The sequence below is a fragment of the Hemicordylus capensis genome, chromosome 5 (assembly GCF_027244095.1).
Source record: "Hemicordylus capensis ecotype Gifberg chromosome 5, rHemCap1.1.pri, whole genome shotgun sequence".
Lineage (NCBI taxonomy): Eukaryota > Metazoa > Chordata > Lepidosauria > Squamata > Cordylidae > Hemicordylus > Hemicordylus capensis.
In genome coordinates this window covers 164,114,566-164,135,634 of record NC_069661.1, presented here as the reverse complement: position 1 = coordinate 164,135,634, position 21,069 = coordinate 164,114,566, and the positions used below count along the sequence as shown (strand labels likewise).

Here is a 21,069-nt window from a genome sequence, read left to right as displayed (position 1 = left end):
TCACTACAAGCTGCAGGTGTGTTATCCTTTACTGTTGTACTCTCAGAAGTTTAATCTCTAAGGGCATTTTCTCTAAGTTCTTCCACTGAAGCAGGAGTAAGTCAAAAGCAATTCAACAAGAGATGTCTCTTCTCTTTGGGAAGTTTATAAAAAAATAAATCAGGAAACAGTAGCAAGTGCCTCATGGCACAAATGCATTTGCAATGAGATGTAAATCTGAGCTCCACAGCCAAATGTTTTGTTCTTCTTGGAAAGGAACAAAACATGTTTGCCAAAGTGAAAAGATATATGTTTGCCAAAAGTCTCCCCAATTAAGCTGGGACAAAGGGAAGGCAAATGCATTGCAGGGGTTGAGTGCATCATAGTACATCTTTGTGAATCTCTGACAACAGAGACCAGGCTTCCCCAGAACACCATCCTCAAATTCATCCCATCTACTTTGTCTCACAGAAAGCAACAACTCCCTCTAAGAACTATGGGACAGGGGAAAGGGCATCTACATTCCAAAAAAACACAACTAGGACATGCAGAGACGGATTTAGCCACAGACTTGGGGGATTAGTTTTGAGGCCTACTGTCTCCGGTGAGGCAACCCCTGCCGCTGTCTCGGGCTCACCCCGCCGCTGCCCTGTGCCTGATGCACCAGTTAAATATCTCTCTCTCTTTTTAACCTTTAAACATCCGCTGCTGAACGGTGGGGACACCGGGGCGACCACTTGAGGGGAGACCAAGGTTGGGGAGGGTGGAGACCAAGGCAGGGGAGGTGGAGTCCAAGGCGGTGACTAGAGCTCCTTCCCTGAGCCCACCTGCCTCCCAAATGACACATTGGTCCCTTTTTGGCCCATTTAGGGGCTCTCTGTGCATGCGCATGCATGTATAGAGACCCCAAATGGGCCAAAAATGGATCAATCTGTCATTTGGGAGACAGGGAGGCTCAGGAAATGAGCTCTTGCTGCCACTGCCTCTCCCACCTTGGTCTCCCCTCAAGTGATTGCCCCCATCCCCACCGCGCAGCGGTGGATGGTTAAAAGGTACCAAAGAAATATGTAACTTGCCCCCCTCCAAGCCCTCAGAGGGGGGCTCCAAATCCCTTTGGGTCTGGGCTTCAAAATTACCTAGGTGCACTGCTGGGGACTTGGCACAACTCTCTCCTTGCTTTGTTCCTTCAGGCACAGCAACAATCAACACATATTACTGCCTCTTCAACCAAGGTGGAAGGCTGGAAATAACTTCCAGCAAACTACAAAATAAACTTAGAGAAGCTGTTGCAACTTCTCATTGACACAGCCAACAGTCCCATCTGCAAGGCACTGGCCCTCTCTTGTTCAGTCAGAGTGTGACTAAGACACACTGGAGCTTTCTGTTTATGACACCATTCAGGGGTGTAGCTATATTTGAGCAGATGGGTTCAAAGAACCCGGGGCCCCAGCTCCTGAGGGCCCCCACCCTATTTTTATCTTCATTATCTCCCTCACTCCAAGGGGCCACCAGGGAGAGGTGCAAACACGAGCCCGCTCTTCCCTAGCTATGCCCCGACTTCATTCCTATAGCACTGAACCAAAAGCAGTCACAATTTGAATCTTGTTTGTTTAGTGCATTTATAAGGACTGTGTGCATTTAAAATAATACAACCAATACAGTAAAAATCCCTAAGCAATATAAAAGTGCAGAAGCTGCAGCCATCTAACAAAATCCAGCTGAACTATGTGTTATAGTAGCTATTAAAACCAGATAATCACATGCTGCAGCGTCTGGACACCAAATAAATAAATAAATAAATAAATAAAAAGCCTTTGCATGGCACCAAAAAGGCATCAGAGTTGGCACCGCCTGAGCTTCTCTAGTGAGGGCATTCCAAAGACAATATCATGGCTGAAAGGTTTCTCTCTCCAGTCACCAACTGACACTGGATGGCACTCCCTGCTCCTGTGCCATTTTCAAAGTTTGCAAGGATTGGTTGTGACAAGGGACTGGCCTTCTCCAGTGAATAGCTCCCACATAAAAAGAGCAAAATATATTCAAAAAGAGCAAGATATAAATGTAAAATAAATAAAAACATGTGTGCCAAGTCTGAATGAACACTCTCCATATAGACCAGCTAATGCCAGCTTAAGCAAGGATGTCCTGTGTTTCTTCACCACTCTTCCATTCCATGTTCAGTAGAGGCTTGGGCTAACAAAGCATTTTAAGCAAAAACTACACATCCAAGAGGCATGGGAATCACCACCAGGCCTCTTTCCCTTCATGCCATTTATGTCATGCAATCACACTATGCATTTCCTCACCTCTATCTACCTCAGCTAGTGATCTAAAGTAAGAACCAGGGGGAAACACAGAACCATGATAACATCGTGCCACATTGTCAGGAGAACAGAGTAAAAGAAACCAAGCAGTAGCAATTCCATATATCTTGTAATGGTAGTTCTGCCTCAAAATTAGCTTTAGCCTTGAAACAGATTACACATCTTTCACCCAAAAGAGCATCTTGAATGCAAATCTGTTCCATTAGGCAACTAAAAATGTCAATTTCTCATCTGCCCAAAAGATGAAACCTCTTATCTCCATTTCTGACATTTCCAGACATTTTGAAAGCAGAATTGTTTTTTTAAGTCCATCTCATCTAATCAATTTCCCTTAAATACATTTGCTTTAAACAGCAAAGCTTGTAATATGCACTGCATTTGATAGTTTTCATTAGTATACAGCTCTTATTGATGAACTAAGGGTCCTTCACTTAGTGATGCCCTGGTAAGCTTCCAGGTTCGATTTCTAACATTGATATGGTTGTTGTATGGGTGCAGACAATTATCCCAACTTCCCTTATGTCCAATGCTATCTACTTTCCACAAGGGGGGTGGAGAATTCATTTGGGAGAATGGAGTTCATTTGGGAGCATGGCTGGGTGTGTGTGTGTGTGTGTGTGTGTGTGTGTGTGTGTGTGTGTGTGTGTGTGTAGAAACAGACTGAATGCCCATCCAGGTTTGAAAGTCTGTTAGCATTGCATTACCCATAATGTATACATACCAATGCCATTCCAATGTGCATTCCCACCCACAACGATTACAAACAATCAACACACATGTACTATACCAGGGGTTTCCAACCTTGGTTCCCCAGATGTCCCTGGAGATGGTCGGAGTTGTAGTCCAACAACATCTGAGGACCAAGACTGAGAACCCCTGCATTATTCCTATATTGTGCATCATTTTACACAACTGCTCTTTCAGGGGAAAACCAAGAGATGTCTATGCACAGAGAAACACTAGTAGAGTCTTTCAATGGATATGCAAGAACAAGGGGAGGCAACATTGAAAATTTTCAGAAATAAGGGACAATTCAGTACTATTGGCTACAAGTGTTTTTACACTAATTCGCAATCATAATACTTCTTCACCTCTTTTTTGATGGCTGATCTGCTCTGATGTCACAGCAGTCCTAACCAGGTCTATTTTAATTTAATTTAATTTAATTATTTATTTATATTTTACATTTATCTCTCGCTTTTCCTCCGAGGAGCTCAGAGGTTATGTTTGTCATGGTTATGTTGCACATGGTTATGTTTATCCTCACAACAACCCTTAGGCTGAGAGATACGTGACTGGCCCAGAGACACCCAGTGAGTTTCATGGTTGAATGGGGATTCAAACTTGAGTCTTCCCGGTCCTAGTCCAACACTCTAACCACTATGTTATGCTAGCCTCCCCGGCTACCATTCATCTACATGAGCTTGTGTACCATTCATCTTATGAGCTTGTATCACTTTTGTTGGTCTTACTGTAGGTATTACCAGACCTTGGCATTTGTTTTCTAAGACAGCTACCTACTATTTTCTAGCACTTTTGAATTACACCTTGTTAGTCAAATTGGTTCAGCAATCTTGGAATCTTCCCATGGAAAAGAACACCACCCCATACTTCTGGACATATAAAATATATTTTTTTAAAAAATCAGCATGATCCACTGGACCGAATCAGCAAAAAAGACTTGAGAGATCTGGTTTCAAGTTTCATATTTCTATTCAGTCATCTTGGGCAAGTCACTATCTCTAAGGACTTCTCCAAATGACAAGTTCAAAGTACATCCCTACTTCATTTTAACTTTTGAGGGATATGAGTCCCAACTGAAATGCAATTATTTTATTATTATTATTATTATTATTATTATTATTATTATTATTATTATTAATTCAATTTCTATACTGCCCTTCCAAAAAAGGCTCAGGGCGGTTTACACAGAGAAAAAATAAATAAAATAAATAAATAAATAAATAAATAAGAAAGATGGATCCCTGTCCCCAAAGGGCTCACAATCTAAAAAGAAACTTAAGATAGACACCAGCAGCAGTCACTGGAGGTAAAGGTTACATGTTAAAGTCACATGTTAAAAGGTGCCTCTTTGCCAAGTTAGCATGGGGTTATAATACGCTTTATAAAGCCACATATAATGAAGGGGTGGTGGGGGCAAGAGAATGGACTAGCTTAGTCTGCAAAAAATAAGACTTACGTGGAGGTCGACAATGAATAGTCTGAAGGCAAATTTGAAAACACACTGGAAGGAAAGGATTGGATTCACAATCTGGAAATCATTTCAGCTCTATTGTAAGACCAACCCATCACCCTTTGCAGAAGGAATATTAGGAGCACACTATGAGACAGGCACGGGCAGGACATCTGTTATGTCACTTGTATAACCATATTCCAGCCAGCTCTCCAAATTTCAAGTCCACTAGTTGGGAAACAAATTGCATTTTCCCAGCACAGTTGCAAAGTCCTTTGTTAAGAATGGCATAGAAGTGATTAATAGTCTTTATGTGCTTACCTATAGAACACACCGTCTAAAATCTAGTGCCCCAGATGTTTGCTTCATTCCTCTCTAGAGAATATGGCTTGATGTCTGATATTTTGCATACTGATTTACATATCCAATCTTCATGCTATATATTAACACCATTAACAAATATACTGTAAGATGTAAGGATCCACAATCTGTTATAAGCAAGCTGCATTCATTTTGATACTAAACTGATAAAATGTTATGTAGCTGGTCTTGCAGTTCAACAGAACAGAAAGCCATACATTAAGTCCTTATCTTGATTAGTAAGTAATTCAAAAGCAGAAGACACAGTATAGATACGAGTACAGCTGTAGGTCTAGGAGCCAGTGTGGTGTAATGGTCAGAGAGTATTGGACTAGGACCATGGAGACAGATGTGCACCTAGGTAATTTTGGAGCCTGGACCTAAAGGCCTTTGGACGATCTCTCTGCCCCTACAAGTTAAGTATTCTCTCTCTCTCTCTCCCTCCCTCCCTCTCTCTCTCTCTCTCTCTCACACACACACAAAATTTTTAACATTTGGGTTCTTAAAGGCACAAACAGCAACTGAATTCACAAGAATGTAAAGATATAAAACAGGAATATTTATGCAAATATGCATTAGCAGAAACATTTCAACACACAACATATTCTCAATCCCATATATTTCCCCACTCCCCACTTTGTCTCTAAACAGAGATCATGCTTGGCCGCCAGCACAGGTCACACTTGGCTGCCTGGTACAGTGTGGACCCATGGCACAGTACAGTGACCACCCAGGAGAGACTAAAGAGGATTTGGGGGCACCAGAGGGTGAGAAGGCTGTGGACTTCAGCCTGGAAGTCCAAGGGTGAGAGTGCCTCTTCACGGAGACCAGGGTTCAAATCTCTACTCAGCCTTGAAGTCACTGAGATGACATCGGGCCAATCATACTCTCTCAGCCTAACCCACCTCACAGGTTGGTTGTTGTGAGGATAAAAGAGGGTAAACCATGTATGCTGCCCTGTACTCCTTGAAAAAAAGGTGGGATATAAATGCAGTAGTAGTAGTAGTAGTAGTCGTATATGTCACATCCAATCTGCGATATTAAATGGACATCCATTACATTCCATAGAACTATGGTGAACTTTTAATTCAAAGGTATCTTTTATAGTCTATGGTTCTATGATCTTCTTAAAAATAGATAGTAACAACCACCACCAGGGGAACTTGTTTTGTACATTTGTGAGTACATATGGCAAGTCACAGAAATTGGTTTTCAGAGTGAAATAGGGAAAAGTGCAGGTGAATGTTTTTCAGGATGGAATTCTGAATCTGGTCTAATAGATACAGACCCCAAGTAAGATTAACACATTTCTAACCCTCCAGACACCCAGATAATTGCAATGATCCAAAGAAGCTATATGATGCACAGGGGGGATCAGTGCACATGGACTGACTTTTTGAGGCTTTCGTTGCAAGAGGTACCACAGCCAAAGAAACATGCTGCTGATCAATTTAAATGATTACTTGTTTGTTTAGCTGCCAGAGCTGCTGTGATGAAATCTTAAACACACACACACACACACACACACACACACACACACACAGGCGTAACTAGGGAAAACGGCGCCCGGGGCAAGCACTGAAATGGCGCCCCCCCGCCACCGCCCCAACATACTACATTATACTTAGGTTTTTCCTCACAAGCGCCTGCCGCCGCCAAGCCAGGCCACTGACTGGCCGCCAGGCGCCAGCAAAGCAATGGGGGTGTGTGTGTGCAGGCGGCGCGGAAGGGACCGCTCGTGGGGAAGGGGGCACCAACGCGCTCCCTTGACTGCTGCAGCGCTGCTGCACTGAGCAGGAAACATTTGTATTAACAAATTTTTTTTAAAAAAAAAAATTTAATTGGTCATGGTGGCGCCCCCCACATGACCAGAAAAGATGGCGCCCGGGGCACGTGCCCCCCTGCCCCCCTATAGTTACGCCTCTGCACACACACACACACCCCATCACTGACTCTGCAGTTTGATGGAGTTTTAAAAACAAGCTAGCAGTTCAGTGTGTTTTTAAAAGAGATCTTGAAGGTGGAACTAAAGTAATACGTATATATGCTATAAACATTTAACTTCAAGTTCTCAGAGAGCCTAGTTTTAATGTTTTAAAATAGCCTTTGAATATTTTGATATTTGATATTCATATTTATTTCTTTTAAAGGATTTCCTTCTTGGTATATATATTCTTTATAGTATTTTAAGTTCGGCAACAGGAAAGACATATCGATGATATATTTTACATGCGTTTCTTTAGTCCCTTAATGAAGAGCTCTCTGTTTCTCCTGAAATGCACTGGGACTGCCAGTGATTTTTACTAGGTGCATTCTCCTGCACCTAGTAAAGCTTATGGGTTTTGTTTTGTTTTGTTTAGGAGGGGTTTAGTTTGCAGTGCTGTTTCCTTTTTTGTGTGTGATGGAAAACTTCAAACAAGTTCCAGCTGTACATGATGTTTTCTATCACATCCATATTTAGGATGGATTCAGATGACTGTCAGGCACACAGCAAAAACTTCAAAGTCTGTTGTGCGACACTTGTAGCCTGGTGGGAAAGAAATAATTCATAGTCTCCAGCCATGTGAATAAGTCCAGTGTCATTATCCCCTACCTTGCTTCCTCAGACACCGGAGTGGCAGTAAGAGGTGATCAAAGATAACCTCTGTGATCAGATGGCCATAGCAAAGAATTTTGGACTCCCCACAACTCCTTGAGACTTGTTTTTCTATGGAACTAAGTTCCTATACCTCCCTTTGTGAGATGTCATTATACAATGGCTAAAATAGTGCATCAAGTTCCATGCATGTTGTAACACATGCACGCAGTTACACAATTGGGTTATTGTGTAAACACAACAAGTATTCAAATGGCAAATTGGAAGTCAATTGCCATACTATTACCCAACTCTGCACAATTTTTGTATTGGCACAAGAGCAGACTTGCACAACTGCATGCAAGTTGTGTTACAATGCACATAAAGTTTTTCATCACACACACAAAAGGAAACAGCACTGCAAACTGAACCCCTCCTAAAAAAAATAAAACAAAACCCATAAGCTTTAATACGTAAGATATTAGAATCATTCCAAAGTTTTTAAAAGGCAACTTGAGCATTAATGCAGGGACACTTCCTGTGTTACATTTTTCAGAGATGGGATGACTCCTCCCCAAATGACTTCCACAGTCATGTATATGTGGAAATGTGTCAGTGGCTGATATGCATAAGTGGCTGCTAAAGAGACCTGAGAGCTACAGAGTCATTTCCAAAAGTAATATATACAAGTCATTCCTTATATAAGAAATGCAAAATGGCATTTTCCCACCATTTTAAAACAGCCACCATTGTTCTAAATTTAGCAGGATTCTTAAGCATTTAGGGTAGGCAAATAACAGAAATTGCACTGGTTTCTCAGTTTACAAAAAGCACTACAAATGTTAATCTCTTTTGGTCATATCTTTCTCCTCTATCTATGTCTTTTGATAATGTTCTTGTTTAGGAGTCAAATAAAAAGAACACCAATAAATGTCAGCACTATTACAGAGCAATCACACATACAGGAAACTGACTTCTACCAAATCAGACCATTGGTCCATCTTGCTCAGCACTATATGGACTGGCCAGGGCTGTCCTTAGGCATAGCAAGCAGGGCGACCGCCCCGGGCCCCACTCTTTTAACCCCCATTAGAATTAACTAGAAGGAGGCCCCACACTAGCTGATTTGCCCTGGGCTCCGCACCCTGCCAGGGCTCTCTAAGGACAGCCCTGGGACTGGCAGCAGCTCCCCAAGGTTTCAGGCAGGAGTCTTTCCCAGGCCTACCTGGAGATGCCAGGGATTGAACCTGGGACCTTCTGCATGGAAAGCAGATACTCTACCACTGAGCTATGGCCCTACTCCTAAACTGTTGGCCCATATGGGGATTGAACCCATGACTTTGGCATTTTTACCATCACACTTTAAACAGCTGAGCTCACAGGCCTTCCAAGCATAGTTATATGTATATGTGTAGTATGTATGATGTGTCAGGAGGAGACAGCATTCATATTTTCAGTCCTCGGCTTTTAGGTTTTACTAATCTTTTTATGAGCTTGAATATTATAAGAAATGCCACTTGCTAGTGACATCCAAACAGATGTGAGAAAGATGTCGAGAGAAACTTGCCAATTGCAGATCCTGCCATAAAATTGATTACTGAAAAATGAAGCAAAATTGAAGTATTATCTATTAACATGCTAGTACTGAAGGTCATGCTTTTTGGGACGAACACTCGCATTGCTAATCTAAGAGTCATCAAAGAGCTAAGCAATTTCCACTCCTAGAGGAAATTACTTCAAAATGTCAACTGTTAATTATTTTTGGTTATGCTTAATTAAAGGGGTAATTTATTAACATGTGGATTTACTGACACAGGCCTAGAAATTTTTGCCAGGCCAAAGAACCAGACTTTGGTTCACCCCAGCAATAGGACAGTAAATTGTTCAGAGTATCCTCACTCATTTTTTGAAACTCTTCTGTGTATGTTAGAAAATGTAAATATCAGAACAACATGAAATTCATGTTGTGGAAGGAAAGAGTGCAAGAGTCCCTTGCACACCAACTGTTGGTGCACGTAGTACTGCAGATAATCACCTCAATGGGTACTACTGACTCCAGTTTGATCCCTGTCCAGCCACAGAGCTAGCCGAACGGCAGCCTGGGTCTGGCTCCGCTTGGCGGCCCCCTCCACATACGCCGGTGCACATGACATCATGCACACGGGGGCATGGCTCAAGCTCCAGAGGAGCCCAGAGTGAACTCCCCCTTCCCACCTGAGCTACCGAGAGCCTGAGAAAGCTCTCCGTCTGTTATTTCAGGCAGGACCAGCTGCCCAAAAGGATGTTTTCCCCTTTCTCTCCCTGAGGGAGAGAAAGTGGAAAATATCCTATCAGGCAGCCAGAGCTATTTGAAATGATGAGCTGAGAGCTTGCTCAGGCTCTCGGCAGCCTGGGCCACACCCCCTTCGAATGTGATGCCATGTGCAAAGGGGGCATGGCCTGGGCTGTCGAGAGCCCGAGTGAGCTCTCAGCTCGTCATTTCAGGCAGCACCAGCTGCCCGATAGGACCTTTCCGCCATCTCTCCTTCTAGAGAGGGAGAGAAAGGGGAAAATTTGATACCAGGCAGCCGGCGCAGCCTGAAATAACCGACGGAGAGTTCACTCAGGCTCCCGGCAGCCCAGGTGTGGGAGGGGGAAGTTCTCTCTGGGCTCCTCTGGAGCCTGAGCCATGGGGCTTTGGCGGCCCTTTTCATTGGCGGCCTGGGTTCTTTGAACCTGTTGACACAATGGTGGCTACGTCCCTGTCCCTGTCTCAAAATACCTCACGGATGTGGGATTGGAACTCCCTCCTTTATAGAGGATCTTGCACATTCTGATAAAACTCATTAAAGTTTCATCCAGCTGCCACCAGTTCCTTTATGCCAGAGCAGGGATGGGCTAGAGGCAGATTAGGATCTATTAGGAAATCTCTGGGTGGTTTCCAATAGCTCAACAAGGGTTTTAGACCTTGCTTTTTCCAAGCAAAGAAATGAAATGAAAAAGTCTTTTTAAAAATAAAATAAAAAAGTAAAACTACAAGTAAAGAAAATGTTCTCTGCCATAGCTGGCCTTGTGCTAATTGCTTCTCTCTCAGAATCAGTGTTTCTCACCTGTAAAATGAGATTACTCATTACTTGCCTCTGGTAACATCTTTGTGAAGTTCTGCTGACTGGTTTTAGAGTTTTATCCTGATCCCACCAGCCTGGAATGTGCCCACTTCTGCTTTAAACTATTCTTTCTTGCTCCCAGGTAGTAACCACCTACAGTGGAGTTCCTCCTGAGCAGGGTGTGTCCTCAGTGTTCCACTCCTCTTAGATAAATGTTACAGAGCCTTTAGGGTTGTTTTGTTGACTTTGCAGCCCATACTATCAAAGTGCTTTTAAAATAAGACAGATATGTTTTATTGATAAAGACACAGTTCGACTGAAAGCATCAAAGAACATAAGCAGCTTTATAAAAGAAATCAAAAAGTAGAATAGAACTAACTTGTGTACACAGGCTTACATAGATGTTAATCACAAGCTAGCCCTACAGATTTGGACCTGGTCTATATATACACCGACTGAACTGTATATGCTTCTAGAATAGTTTGTACCACTTCAGACTGAAGGCAATTAAATACAATTTTAATGTTCCTGTCTGTAAAAACTCCCTGTAAGTAGAAAGTTAGAATAGCAGGGACTGGACAAAACTTCAATCTTTCTTCCTGGTGTGATTATTTTTACTTGCAAGGAGGGGATTTTCACCCCTCCCCCACGATGTGGGAGAACACTGAAAATTGTACTCACCACTTTCAGCTTCGTAGAGTCCATTCTCAATATTCTACCACATTGCTGTGTGTATAGATCAGACCTTAATTACCCAGTCAAAACAAAATCCACTCACATTCCTCAAATGACACATAGAGATTCCCTAGGATGGGGTTGTTCTGACCTTTTTCCTTTTTTAAAAAAATAGGAGAAGATTTTCAGAGAGGATGTTAGAGAAGCAGGAGTTTAGCTCTAGAAATGCCCATGGAGTTCTCAAAACTAGGGCTCAAACTAGAATTTGAGAACAAAGAATAGCTGAGCTCTTTAAATTCTTAAACTTGTGTTTTAATCAGGGAATTTCACTGACATTCTCCTTTCCAGTGCTGAAAACCACCCATCAATAAACAGACCATTCTGTTCTCTTCTGAGAATGGAACATGAGATATTAAATGAACCCTTTCAACAGTTGATTACTGTAGTGATCAGCCAAGCCTCCCCTAAAGAGTTAGCTGGAAGTGAACCCTGTCGCGACTGACAGGCTGGTGAACTCCAGGGCTCAGCCTATCAGCACACCAGGTGGGTGGGACCTAGAGAGGCATTGGGAGGAAGAGAAGAGTTCCTTTGTTAGAAGGGGCTGGCTGGAGGAGCAGAGGATGACATGTGGCCTTGAGCTGCAGGAAAATGCCTCTAAAAGTCCTGGGAAGCCAGGAGGGCAGGAAACTTGAATCCTCTCCCGGAGCTTGGGTGAGTTCAAGGCAATGAAGTCGGGGCTTTTGGCTTTGGTAAGTTTAGTCTAGGGAAAGGTTTTAGTCTGATTTGGCTCTAGACTTTCTGTTTCCTTTTGTATACTCTTTGTAAATCCCTGAAACTGTTCTAGGATTGTTTACCTGTAACATAACTAAACTAACAAACACTAGCCTTCGCCCATCCAGTCAGGGTGTCTCTGTACACTTTTTATTTTATTTTTTATAATAAGAATTTTTATTAAGAAATAAATCAAAGAGAGCAAAGACAAATCATCATAAAAACAATTTAAAACGAATCATTTTTCATGATGAAAAACCTCATTTTTCTAATTAATTACATCAGTAAGGAAAAAATATCTAGAACAAGATAAAGCAAAAGAAATTCAGACTCTTAAAATTGTAAAATCTAATCTGATCATCTTCTTGTAAATTATATATCAAAAACACTATAAGTCAAATCCAAAAAATGGGAACAAAGTTTGACCATAACGGACATTATTTACTTTACTTTGTTTTTATTCTATTGTAAACTGCCCAGAGACGTAAGTTTTGGGCGGTATAAAAATGTTTAAATAAATAAATAAATAATAAAAATATTATAATTTATAAAGGGTTCCCAAACAGGCATGAATGATTCAGTAGACATACCATGTACATAAGCCGAAACTTTTGAAATTGAAGCATAATCCCACACTTTCAAAAACCAATCTTTTAAGGAAGGAATTTCCAAACTACGCCAATTAGATGCATATATAATCCTAGCCGCTGTAATCATATATAAACACAATTTGTTTGACTTGGCAGGAATATAAGGTTTTATCATACTTAAAAGAAAAAATTCTGGAAGAAAGGGAATCTTAACTTCCAAGATTTGTTCAATTTTCATATGAATTTGTTTCCAAAGCTGTTGAGCTTTATTGCAACTCCACCACATATAGTAGAATGAACCTGAACGTGAATTACATTTCCAACATTTCTTAGAGAAAGAATCATCTATTTTGTTAATAGTCAAAGCAGTTATATACTATCTGAAGAACATCTTATACCAATTTTCCCTTAGATTGGTACACAAAGTAAATTTCACATTCTTTTTCCATTGGTATTCCCAATCAGACAGAGAGATCAATCTATTAAAGTTCATTTTATCATACATTCTTTTATCTGCTCAGTCTCCATTTCATACTTCAGTAATAGCTTATAAATTCTGCCTAATAAATGATCAGTGTTTCAGGTGATTAATTCATCAAATTCAGTCAGATCTCTAAGTTTCCCACCCTGTAGCTATAACTCTTTCCAAACTATTGAGCTGATTTTTAAAGGAACTTTTGTATCTTCCTACATCCCTGTTCCTTGCAACTGGAGTGGTTTTTGAAGTATTCTTGTAACCACTGAGTATTTTTACCTGTAACTAAAAGCTGAGAGAGCCTCAGATAGCAGAGGTCTGTAGCCTTTGAATAAAAAATTTTCCCCTTTTGTTCTTTGCATTTTACAAGCCTCTCTGGGTAGATTTTTGGCTCAGGAGAAAGGAGTTTTTTACTTTGGTGCAAACACGTCTAGTCTCAGTCCACTTGGATCAGCTTTCTGACCACACGTTGGCTTACACATGAAAGGTTTCTGCATTTAGCTTAAAGCAACATAAAGGGAGTTTTCCCCTGGGATTTCCACCCCAAGCCCAGGGAGGGTTAAGCTCTGTGATAAAGGGGGAGGGGTGGCAGCCATTTTTGAACCTACCAGAAATACAGAAAAGTAAGGAAAGGCCTTGCTAGGAAAGCTTAGTGGTGATGATTCCGCATTTTTCTTCCCCTCACGTGGGCTTGTTCTGAAACAGAGGCTTTAATCTGCTACATTTACAAAATAATTATTTTTAACCGAAGTCCAAGGCACCACTATAGCTCAAAACACATATAGGTTTGGCAATGCAAAGTTAACCTGCAAAGTATATGGGAGGATGTTCTGAGTGTGTGTGTGTGTGGGGGGGTGTGAACCTTCTATATATATATTTGGGAGCTCAATGATACTGCAATGCATATTAAACTGTGAAGGAATCTTATAAAAATTATGTCAGAGAAGGGGCTGATAATTACCTAAAGGACTATTGACAAGAGAAGCTCAGAGTAGCTACAAGCTTCACAGTAAAGCTCCTGTTTTTGATTTTTTTTAAAAAAATGCTGACCTCATTGGGTAGGGGAAAAAATTTCTTGCGTTTGGTTGGATAAATTCTGAGATTGCACAATTCTCTCTCCTCCTCCTAAGGTTTAGGCAGCCATTAACGTAAATGGCATCAGTGCACCAACACCATTTACATGCCAATGCTGCATGAGGGATGGGGGGGGCGCATCCCATTGCTGCAGCATGGCATTTTAAAGGGGTGAGCAGCACAAGCTGCCGCTTGCCCGGAAGAATTTCTGCTTCAACAGCGCCACAGCGGGCCAGTGGGGGCTCGGAGGATGGGCACGTAGGACCTGCCCTCCTCCCCTTAAGGGAACCCTTTGCCGCCCTTGGGTGTGCACCAAAGTAATTCGTCATATATCCCTAGTAGACCAGCTCTCCCTGGAAAATGGCACTCAAAATACTTGAAACACTTGAAATGTTTTGAGTGTTTCATCAAAACAGCAGGCTTGGTCACTATTTTGACGAAACAGTTCCAGCATTTTGTGTTTTGGTTTGAGCTCAAAATGAAACGCGAAATCAGTTTTGTGCACACCTATAGCAAGAAACAATAAAATGTATGAAATTCATTGCTTTTACTGTATTCTTGTTGCTTTTGTGGATGGCATGCTTTTGGGAGAGAGAGTTATAAGGAAGGAAGGAAGGAAGGAAGGAAGGAAGGGGATAAGTAGTTTTCTGAACCTTGATTTGGCTCTTAAAGCAGTACAGCAATTTTTCCAATTTGTTGGCAACAGTGCCCAACATTCATACTAACACTCAATAATTGCTGTAAAGGACTGCCTCATTTCACTTAAACTTCCATCAAGTAATTTAATCAAAATGCCAGCCAATGTTCTGTGCTGCTGATCTAAGAGTGTATTTTAAGCCATATTGTATTTTGTGCTTTCAGTTGTACTTTCTGATTTTATAAGCCATTTTGTGAGGTCTTATGGCCTGAAAGGTGGGGTTAAAAATGTATTATTAATAATAATTTTAAAAATTCCAAACAAATCTGAGATGAGGAGGAAAGAGCTTGCACATCCCTATTCAACATCAAAGACTCTGACCAAAACAGTCTTCCAGAAGCCAAGATAATGAGCCAAGATGCTAATTTATGATCTGCCATTGTTAATAAGTTTCCCACCGTGAGGTGGGCACTGAGAACACTTACTTTAAAGTTAGAATTCACTTAACATGCTAATAATGTACATTATGTACACAATATTCTCCTGACATGAGATTTCAGAATCTAACAGAGTTGATCATCACTTTAAAGAAATTTATGAGCCATTCAGATATGTTAGAGGGTGATTTATAGTTGAGAAACAGCTCTCCTGAGTCTTCAAACCTTGTATTTCAGACAAAGGAAAGAGTTGATGATTACTTTAAATCCATATTGCCCAGAATTGATACTGAACTCAGGGCACATTTACGTAACAATAACACCATGCATGCAATTTGCCAGCTTGCTCCTTATGGCACCCAAGGATGCTACCTGTATTTATAAATAATGTATAGTATCAAAAATTGTTCAAAAGCAGGCTTTCCACCACAGCCAGCTACACAGCCAAATCCACACTTGAACACATTATGTGGTGCATGCAGAGGCGCTCTTACCCCTCGACTTCAGGGCCGAAGTCCAAGATCCCCACAACCCCTGGGGGCCACCAAATTATCTTTAGTCTGTCCTGGGTGGTGTGGTCACCGTGGCACTGTGCCAGGTGGCCAACTGTGATTGTGACCTGTGCTGTGTGCTTTATAGACGGGGGGAATTGGGTTAAGAAATATGTGGGATGGGAATATGTTAAATTGCATGTTGAAATGTTTATGTGAATGCATATTTGCATAAATATACATGTTTCATATTCTTACAATCTTGTGAATTGCTGTTTGTGCCCTCAAGAACCCATTTGTTAAAAATTGTGTGTGTGTGTGTGAGAGAGAGAGAGAGAGAGAGAGAGAGAGAGAGAGAGAGAGAGAGAGAGAGAGAGAATGTGTGTGTGTGTGTGTGTAGGGGGATGATGCTTAACTTGAGTAGCCTCCACAGACCTTTAGGTCCAGGCTCCAAAATTACCTAGGTGCACCCCTGGGTGCATGAGCTTGTTTATCTGATCAAGGGTGCTCACAATTGTCACCTATAGTAAACGAATTGAATGATATACTCAAGCAACTCTATTGCCTCCATTGTCATTGGTACCATATCAACAGCAGTAATCTTATTTCTACTGAGTATTCTGTGTAATGCCAAACCCCATAAAGTACAACTGTATTCAATAATATATAAGTCAATGGGGAAAATATTCACTGCCAGAAGTGAGTTCAAACACCCTGGCCAGTCTATATTAGGGACTGCTTTCTCACTTACATTCTGTTGTGATATTTTACAGCTGATCTCTACATTATCTTTTTCATGCAGGAGAAGCTGAAAGTCACCTCTGTGTAATGGCTTTCACAAACTGCTGTTGTAATGCATCCGTCATCATGTGATTCCTCCACATCAAACAACAAATTTCCATATCAGCCCTGCCTATTCCTGGTGGTGCCCATATCTGGTACAAAAAATCTCTATACCAGATAAAAGAACTGTGTGACCACATTATCATGGCTTCATGAAAAACCCATCACACTGAAATCATTTCTCATATTCTCACCAGGATAATGGCAAGATTTAGGACTGTGGCCCTCAGATCTACAAGAGTCAAACCTTTCGTAATTCTGCTCTTGTGCCACAGAGAGAAAGGTATAGAGAGGCAATTTTGGTAAACATTGTACAGTTATGAAATGACACATAAGAATATTCAGGAATGCCCCATCCTGCAACCCCATGCTGGGGGATGAGTCTTTGTCCCACTCCCTCAGCAGACAGGCGCAGGAAGTACCTTGATTGGGCAGGGCTGGAGGGGAGGCGGGGCTTGCATGCTGTAGAGGCTGTCCCTTGCCTCCCCTCTTCTGGTCTTAGGTCACAACTGAGCATGTACAGTGTAGGCTGGGTGGAGGTGTTGAAGGGTTTGAGGTCAGTGAGCAGTCTTGGAAAGTTGGAAAGGTCAATTGGTCCTTAGAGGCTTGGCGGCTCAAGGACTTCAATTCACCATGACACCTGCTTCAGGGCTTCACAAACCTTAAAGGCTGCACGGCTTGGGGTGTGTGAAACCCTAGAAGTTGCCATGACCCTTTGGGGTTGGCAATGATGGAGATGAAGCACTATTGCACTGCTTCTGTCCTTGAGTCAGGGTGTGTCATAGGAACATAGAACATTGTCTTCACAGACTGGCAGCGGCTTCTCCAAGGCTGCAGGCAGGAATCTCTCCCAGCCCTATCTTGGAGAAGCCAGGGAGGGAACTTGGAACCTTCTGCTCTTCCCAGAGTGGCTCCATCCCCTGAGGGGAAGATCTTGCAGTGCTCACACCTCAAGTATCCCTTTCATATGCAACCAGGGTGGACCCTGCTTAGCTAAGGGTACAAGTCATGCTTGCTACCAAAAGACCAGCTCTCCTCTCCTCAAGTGTCGCCCACTCAAGGCACAGGTAAGGACATAAATGTCTGAATCCAGCCTTTGGTAGGCTTGCACTGTTGTGGGGTGAAGTTTATTCCACACTCAATTCGCTAATTTGTTTATTTAATAAATTGTGGCCCTTTTGCCCAAATTGAAATGTGTCCAGGTCTTCCTAGTAGCTGGGGTGTGAGGGCAAAAGAACTTTTTAAAATTATTGCTTACAGAGATCTTGGGATCGAAGTAGGTTCAAAAACTAAATACATTAATAAACTGGTGAGCAAGGGCAGGGCAAATTGAGTTCCTGACTAAAATGGTAGAATTACATATTTATATCCATTCATTGATCAATTCAACATTCCCATTAACAGAATTAAGTTTTGTATATATGCATCCAGGATTGAGATTTATGTACATCTAACACAACAACAACAACAATTTATATTACGCTTTTCAACAAGTTTCCAGAGTGATTTACATAGAGAAATAATAAATAAGATGCATCCCTGGACATAAGTTTTGGGCGGTATAAAAATATGTTAATAAAAATAAATAAATAAATCCCTTTCCCCAAAGGGCTCACTATAGGAGCGTGCATGAATCGATTTTTTCATTTAGATTTGTACCCAAATCATAACACCCCCGATTTGTTATGGGTCTGAATCGGACCTCCCTGAATTACTCAAGGTTCTATTTGTACCTGAATTTTCCGAATCTAAATCAATTTGGATCAAAAAAGGGCCCTATGGCCAAAAGAGTGGGGTAGGTGGTAGTGCCTAATGGGTAGAAGCTACCAACCAAATTTCAAAGAAATTGGGCAAAGTGCAGATATTTAAAGTATTTTTGAAGTTGGCACATCTTTAAGCTTTATGCCATAGGGAATAATGGGGATTTCAGCAACCTTATAGCTCCATGTGGGAGGCATCAGGGTGGCCCAGAGTTGGTTGTGGTGGATGCTAGTGCCCAATGGGTGCAAGGAAGCTACCAACCAGATTTCAAAGAAATTGGGCAAAAAGGTGATTTTAAAAGAATTTTTAAAGTTGGCATGTCTTTACAGTAATCCAGATGTGACATGACTAAGGCATGGGTAACTGTGGCCAAATATTCCTTCTTGAGAAAGGGATGCAGGTGGCGCACTACCCGAAGCCCTGCAAAGGCACCCCCACCTGAGCAAAGGCACTTCCACCTGAGCTTCTAAAAGCAGAGACAGGTCCAGTAATACCCCAAAGCCGCATACTTTCTCCTTCAAGGGGAGTGCAAACCTCATCCAGAACCAGTAAAATCTCCTCATTCTTATTGGCTCTCCTACTGACCAACATTACCTCCATCTTTTCCAGATTCAGTCTCAGTTTATTAGCCCACATCCAACCCATCATGGCATCCAGCCCCCGATTCATGACATCCACCACCTCCCTAGGATCAGGTGACAAGGAGAGATAGAACTGAGTGTCATCCGCATATTGCTGACAACTCAGTTCAAGTCTCCAGATGACCTCTCCCAGCAGTTTAATGTAGATGTTGAACAGCATGGGGGACAGGGCAAAACCCTGCGGGACCCCACAGGCCAATGGCCATGGAGCTGAGCAGTAGTCCCCCAGCACCACCTTCTGGACCCTCCCCCCAAGAAAGGACTGGAACCACTTCAACGCAGTACCTCCAATACCCATACTCAAGAGGCGGCCCAGAAGGATACCATGGTCGATGGTATCGAATGCCACCAAGAGGTCCAGCAGAACCAACAGGGACACACTCCCCTGTCTAGTTCCCAGTGTAGGTCATCCACTAGAGCAACCAAGACAGTTTCAGTCCCATATCCAGGGTGGAAGCCTTATTGAAAAGGGTCAAGATAATCTGTATCAACCAAAACCCTCTGCACCACACGCTCAATCACCTTGCCCAAAAAGGGTAGGTTATAGACAGGTCTATAGTTGTCCAGGTTGGAGGGATCAAGGGAGGACTTTTAAAATAATGGTCTTACCATTGCCTCCTTGAGGCACGATGGCATCCTGCCCTCCCTTAATGTTTACCTCCAACCATCTACCTGTACCCTCCCTGGCAGCTTTTATTAGCCGTGAATCAAGGGTCAAGAGTAAACGATGTCGCCCGCACACTGCCCAGGATCTTGTCCACACCCCCAGACTGCACCAACTGAAAAGAATCCAACATAATAGGACCAGATGGTACCAGAGGCATGTCTGCCGGAACTGCCAAAACTCTGGAGTCCAAATCAGCACCGATGCGAGTGACTTTATCTACAAAGTGACATGCAAACTGGTCATAACAAGCTGTAGATGATTCCTCCCCATTACCTGGGGGGATGTGTGGAGCAATGTCTTTGCTACATGAAACAGCTCTCCTGGTCTGCACTGAGCAGCTGCAATGGAGGTGGAGAAAAAGAGTTTCTTTGCCGCACCCACCACCATGGAGTAGTCCCTAAAATGGGTTCTAGCCCATGTTTGGTCGGATTCGTCACAACTCTTCCTCCAGCATCATTCCAGCTGTGGCCCGGGTTACTTCAGCACCCTAAGCTCCTAGGAAAACCAAGGAGCAGAACAGGCTCCACCAAGCCGGAGAGGGCATTTAGGAGCAACTGTGTCAACAGCCCAGGCTGTCTCTCCATTCCAGAGATTCACCAGGGCCTCAACAGAGTCACTAGCTCTGAACACCGGAAACTCCCCGAAGGCTATCTAGAAAGCAAGCACATCCATAAGCCTCTGGGGGCGGACCATTCTAATTGATCCACCACCCCTGGAGAGGGCAGGCGGAGCTGTCAAACTAAACCCCAGATGATGATTTGTCCATGACAAGGGAGTTATCTCAAACTCCCCCACCTCCAGATAATTTATTCCCTGGTCAGCAAAAACCAGATCCAGAGTATGTCCTGCCATATGGGTAGGGCCCGGTACCAGCTGAGATAGGCTTATGGAGGCCATGAAATCCTGAGCTGCACCTACTGGTGGGGGGCCTCAGCATGGACATTGAAATCCCCCAAAACAATAAGTTTGGGGGAACTCAAGGCCACCACCAAGAGCACCCCCTCCAGCTCAGGTAGGGAGACTGAAGTGCAGCGTGGTGGTCGGTACACCAGCAGAATCCCCAGCGTATCTTGGAGGCCCACCCTCAAGGACAAACACTTGAAATTCTGAGATTGCTTGACCAGGCACCTGGAAATGGGAAATATCTCTCAATAAATGACTGCTACGCCTCTCCCCAACCCTCCAGTAAAGACTGCTGCATGATCAGAAAATCTGGAGGACAGAGTTGAGAGAAATCAACCCCACCCAGCTCATTCAACCAGGTCTCTGTCACACATACCAGGTCAGCATGCTTATCCACAATCAAATGGTGGAGGAGAGATGTTTTAGTGTTAACCAACCTGGCACTCAACAGCAGCACCCTAATACTTTAGGACATGTTCTCAGAGCTCCCTGGGGCCACAGGGTTGGGAGAAGAGCTGGAAAAAGGAATAGGCCTCAATTGCTTGGGCCATTATCCCCTGTAACAGCCTGCCCAACTCCCACCGCC

The 21,069-nt window shown here is 42.7% G+C and overlaps 1 protein-coding gene and 1 non-coding gene across 8 annotated transcripts in view; both read right to left on the bottom strand.

The window, feature by feature from the left end:
• Positions 1-21,069, bottom strand: part of GRM8 (glutamate metabotropic receptor 8) — a 791,912-nt gene that overhangs the window by 649,456 nt on the left and 121,387 nt on the right. The window lies entirely within an intron of this gene.
• TRNAG-UCC (transfer RNA glycine (anticodon UCC)) lies at positions 8,659-8,729 on the bottom strand. Its single transcript has one exon. It is a non-coding gene; the product is annotated as a tRNA-Gly (tRNA).